The sequence below is a fragment of the Antechinus flavipes genome, chromosome 1 (genome assembly GCF_016432865.1).
Source record: "Antechinus flavipes isolate AdamAnt ecotype Samford, QLD, Australia chromosome 1, AdamAnt_v2, whole genome shotgun sequence".
Lineage (NCBI taxonomy): Eukaryota > Metazoa > Chordata > Mammalia > Dasyuromorphia > Dasyuridae > Antechinus > Antechinus flavipes.
The window spans coordinates 667,793,789-667,799,800 of record NC_067398.1 but is presented as its reverse complement, the minus strand read 5'-3'; positions in this window follow the sequence as shown (position 1 = coordinate 667,799,800).

The following is a 6,012-nucleotide window of genomic DNA, read 5'->3' as shown; positions in this document are numbered from 1 at the left end:
AGAGCCTCAGAGACCCCAGCTCCTCCCTCTGGGCTGGGCAACCGCCGCACTCCAAGTCCGGCAGGGAGCTGGCAGTGGTGCTACTGGCAGCGAAGCTCTGTCCGATGTCCCCAGCTTGTCTTCCAGCTCCTAAGAACTCCAGTTCACACGTGGGAAGCGCTCCACCAGCCTCCCAGCGGCTATCTTCTTCCCTTAGCCACTGCCCGCCCCTGCAATCAGCTGCCAGGCTTGCAGGATTTCTCAGGTCAAAGAATCCCAAAATCCCCCACGCCCCAATGCCGGCTAGATGGAAAGGACCTCAGGGACCATATGGTCCAGTTTAAAGTTGCCCAAGGATCCCTCTCTGATACAGAGGCAAGTAGCCTCGTCTTTGAAGACCTTCACGGGAGAAGAATGTGGGAGGGAGATTCGCTAATCAATGGAGACTCATTCCGACTTTGGGAAAGATTGGAAGGTTTTCTCTATGGCTAGCCAAGATCTCCTCTCAACAACTTCTCCTCAATTCTCAAATGTCAATCAAAATAAGTTTAATTCTTCTCCCTCAGGACAACCATTCAGATACTTGAAGACAGCTAATCTACATGAGTCAAGAGGCAGCCATCTAACTTCCCTGAATCTCACTTTACTCTGTAAAATGAGTATGGGACTAAATGACTTTCTAAGGTCCCTTCCAGTTCAGTGTCAATCACCCTGAAGCCTCATGTGCTTCCTATTTCTCCTCTCAAATCTAGGAAAAAAGGACAAGCTGAATGGATTCCCTCGGGGAACTTACCTCTATGTATTTAACCTTATTTACCATGATTTGGATAAAGACTTAAGTGGCACACATAAAATGCAAAGAAGCCACAAAGTTGAGAAGGATCCTAATACTATTTGACTGAGGTAAGAACCAAAAAGATTCTAACTGGACCAAGCTATACCTATGTGTTGAATTAAATGAGATGACATTTCACAGGGATAAATGTAAAATCTTAGCCTTGGGCTTAAAAAATCAACTTCCCAAGTACAAGATAGGGGAGACATGCTATCAAAGAGTAGAGACCTGAACCTTCTAGACCACATCTGTAGTATTTAGTTGTCACATTTTAGGAGGGACATTGATAAAGTGGATTATTTCAGGAGAAAGCAATCAAAGTTTTGAAAAGCACAGAGTTTAAGCCACATGAGGCTCTACTAAAGGAACTGGAAATGTTTAACTAGGAGAAGAGAAGCCATAGGAAGGATTTAATGGTCATTTTCAAGTTTTTGGAGATCCCTTATGTGGAAGGGAAATGATATTTGTTTTGCTTAGTTCCAGAATAAAAAACTAGAATAAGTGAGTGAAAATCCCAGAGGCAAATTTAGGCTTGTGATAAAAAAAAAAAAACTTCCCAATAATTGGTTATGCAGAAATGTAATGATTTTTCTTAAAAGTCTATAACCCAGCCCAGCCCAATTAGCTTTACACAGAAGCTAGATGACTATTTGTTGGATATGTTGCAAAGGGGATTTTTTTTTTCTGGTATAGTTTAGATTCAATGGCCACTGAGGTGCCTCTTAATTTTGTAATTCTAACCCTAACCCCATAGAATCTGTTAACTATAATGTGAATGAGAATTATGAAATGCATTTATTAAGCCTTATTATGGATAAAGTACTGTGTTAAGAGTTGTAGATACAAATTAAAACATGAGAATACCTCTAGTCTCACAGATATTATATTCAAATTGCGAAGTCCATACATACAGGCAGTAGTGTGCTAGTAAATATTTAACAACCAGCTCTCTGAAAAATATATACTGACACATTAAAAAGATAAATTTAAAAATATCTTTTTAATTATTATTAACAATTTCTCTCATCACTTTGTTTAATCTAAACAATCATGAAAACAGTAAATCAAGCCCTGATTTGTAGCACTTGCTGATTTTTGGTTTAATACTCATTCAGAAAATTTAAAAATTAGCTCCAGTCAGTTTGAATCCATTCCAGTCCACCTCTGCTTAGGTAGTGGTAACTAAGGAAAAGTTTAGAAAAAAAGAGCAATTAGGGGGGTATGAACTGGTATGAAGAACTCTCAAATAAGTAAATTACCCCCATCATCTCTCTATTTAGGCCAGTACTTTCTCTACAATTTATAGTATTAGAGAGCTGCTTAGAGCACTGAACACCTAAGCAACTGGCTTTGGGTCACATAGCCAGGATATTTCAAAGGCAGGACTTGAATCCAGATCTTCCTGGTCTTGAAGCCAGTTTTCTATCAACTGTGGCTTAATAAGTGACATTTATATAGTGCTATATGGTTTGCAAAGTGCTTAAAATCCCTTCATTATTATCGTCCCTATTTTACAGATGCAGAAACTTAGGCTCAGAGAAATTGTGACTATTCAAAAGCCATTGCAAATGTTTGAGAGAGATTTAAGTCACAGTCTTGATTTCAAGTTCAAAGACCACCATCAAGATATCCCCCACTCTCAAAGAAGGTAGGGTGGCTCTATATGAATAGTATTGAGAGCAATAAAGCCCAAAGTGAGCTAAGGTGAGGTTGAATTTGTTTTTAAAGTTATATTGAGAACGAGGCAGCAGGATGATATAGTAGATAGAAAGCTGATTTCAAAACCAAGAAGAAATGGATTCAAGTTAAATCTCTAACACAAACTACGAAATTCTATCAGATGCTGACCTGAATGGAGAGAGAGACTTTTCTCACCTGGTAATTCCCTGTTCCAATGAAACCATAGAGACAGCCCCTTGTTCTATATTGGAAATAGAGGAATAACAAAGAAGGAATTGGAATGAAACTTTGAACAGAAGGAGTGACAGGCCAGAGAGATGGCAAACCTATTCAACTTTTGACTTTTGCTTTCTTTGCCATGAAGAATGATTATTTGGATTGTTCATGAGAACAAAATGGCTGATAGAGTTGATAATCTGAATAAGAAGAAATATGCTAAGTAAAAGAGTCTGTAGTACTCTTGATGATTTCAAGAGATTCATCTAAGTCACATGCTAGGATTCTGAAAGTAACTAACTGTGATTGCTGAGCCACTGTCAGATATTTGAAAGATCATATGGAGATGTGGACAGATGCTGCATTGGAAAAGGGCAAATAGTGTCTCTGTAATACAACTCTTACCAACTATAAATCTGTTCTTTTCAAAATCCCTTGTTACCCATATATCCCTCTCTTGACCATAACCAAGGACCTCTCCTCATCCTTTACTGAGAAAATAGAAATTATAGAATGTTTCATTATGGGCTCCCTCTCATAACCCCTTGATATCATTGCTCATTCTCTCCTTCTTGACTAGGTAGTCCTTGCTAAGATCAACTCTTTCTATAAGCCTTTGATCCCATTTTCTCCTGTGTTGTCAGCAGATTGCTCCCACAATCACACTCTACCTTTCTCTCTCTCTGATCTTCAATTTCTCCCTAATTACTAGTTTCTTCTGTGATGTCTTCAACACACCCATGTCTCTTCTATATAATACTTAAAATATCTTTACTAAATGTTACAATTCTTTCTAGTTATATTATCCTCTAACTCTCCTTCCTTTTTTTGACAAATTCTCAGAAAAAGCTATTTCTTTGCTTCTCTTCTCTTTCCTCTTACTCATATTTCAGCCCTTTATAACATGGCTTCTATTCTAACTTTTCAACTGACACTGCTCTCCCCATTTGCTGAGGACCTCTTTTCATTTCCAAATATGAAGGCCTTTTCTCTCCTTCCAGATTTTATGATTCTGTTTTGGTTTTCCTGTTACTTATTTGATTTCTTCTTCCTTTTCTTTTTTGTCAGTTAATCATTCATATCAAATAACCTAGCTATGGATATATGTGGTGATTTTCTTCTTTTAAAATAATATAGTTCTCTCTGGGAGAGAGCAGGTTTCTCAGGAAGGTTTTCTGGAGACAGCCTTAGTTGCAGTTGAAAGTAATAATCACCTCAAAACTCAGCCAGGTGATAAAAGTTCAGATCTTTTATTGTCTCCAATATAGCCCTGTTAGCTTAGAGGCCTATCTCTCTGCTTGGTTCCAAGAGCTCTTGCGGCTTTGTCCTTTGCTTCTGCCTCTGCTTTCTTCAGCCTCCAGAGTCAGCACAAAGGTGAATCGGTCTTGCCTCTGAGAGAGGGCTTCTGGCTCTCAATCTCCCAGAGTACTCCTCTCCGACCCCAGTTAATGTTCCAAAGTAAAACTCCTCACTCAGAGAGGGCTTCTGGCTGAACTCACTTGACGCTCCCCTCTCAATCTAAATTCAGCTGAACTCCCTACTCGTAGCTTCTTTACTCAGAAAAAACTTTCTTGACTGGCCCATTGAAGCTCTATTTATGCTCCTTCAAGAGAGAGATTATGGGTTTCTTCCCAGAGTGCTCTCTGGCCCTAAGAGCTTCAAGGGAGGTATGAATTCACAAAGTTACACAGTTAACTTTGTGAATCTCCCATACTTGTGAATTCCAATGAGTACTTAAACACTTCTTGCTTATATGAGCTCTCTAAAGGTGTGAACACCACAAGACAGAATAGTCAACTATAGCAATCTAGTGTTTGACAAACCCAAAGATCCTAACTTTTGGGATAAGAATTCATTATTTGATAAAAACTGCTGGGATAACTGAAAATTAGTATGGCAGAAATTAGGCATGGACCCACACTTAACACCATATACCAAGATAAGATCAAAATGGGTCCATGATCTAGGCATAAAGAACGAGATTATAAATAAATTAGAGAAACATAGGATAGTTTATCTCTCAGACTTGTGGAGGAGAAAGAAATTTGTGACCAAAGATGAACTAGAGACCATTACTGATCACAAAATAGAAAATTTTGATTATATCAACTTAAAAGGCCTTTGTACAAACAACAAACTGGGAAAACATCTTCACAGTTAAAGGTTCTGATAAAGGTCTCATTTCTAAAATATATAGAGAACTGACTCAAATTTATAAGAAATCAAGCCATTCTCCAATTGATAAATAGTCAAAGGATATGAACAGACAATTTTCAGATGATGAAATTGAAACTATTACCACTCATATGAAAGAGTGTTCCAAATCACTATTGATCAGAGAAATGCAAATTACGACAACTCTGAGATACCACTACACATCTGTCAGATTGGCTAAGATGACAGGAAAAAATAATGAAGAATGTTGGAGGGGATGTGGGAAAACTGGGACACTGATTCATTGTTGGTGGAGTTGTGAACGAACCCAACCATTCTGGAGAGCAATCTGGAATTATGCCCAAAAAGTTATCAAACTGTGCATACCTTTTGATCCAGCAGTATTTCTACTGGGCTTATACCCCAAAGAGATACTAAAGAAGAGAAAGGGACCTGTATGTGCCAAAATGTTTGTGGAAGCCCTGTTTGTAGTGGCTAGAAGCTGGAAATTGAATGGATGCCCATCAACTGGAGAATGGCTGGGTAAATTGTGGTATATGAACGTTATGGAATATTATTGTTCTGTAAGAAATGACCAGCAGGATGAACACAGCGAGGCTTGGAGAGACTTACATGAACTGATGCTGAGTGAAAAGAGCAGAACCAGGAGATCATTATACACTTCAACAACGATACTGTATGAGGATGTATTCTGATGGAAGTGGATCTCTTTGACAAAGAGACCTAACTCAGTTTCAATTGATAAATGATGGACAGAAGCAGCTACACCCAAAGAAAGAACACTGGGAAATGAATGTGAACTATTTGCCTTTTTGTTTTTCTTCCCGGGTTATTTATACCTTCTGAATCCAATTCTCCCTGTGCAACAAGAGAACTGTTCGGTTCTGCACACATATATTGTATATAGGATATACTGCAACATATCTAACTTATATAGGACTGCTTACCATCTGGGGGAGGGGGTGGAGGAAGGGAAGGGAAAAATCAGAACAGAAGCGAGTGCAAGGGATAATGTTGTAAAAAAAAAAATTACCCTGGCATGGGTTCTGTCAATATAAAGTTATTACAAAATAAAATAAAGTAATCTGGAAGATAAATAAATAAATAAAGGTATGAACACAAGCATT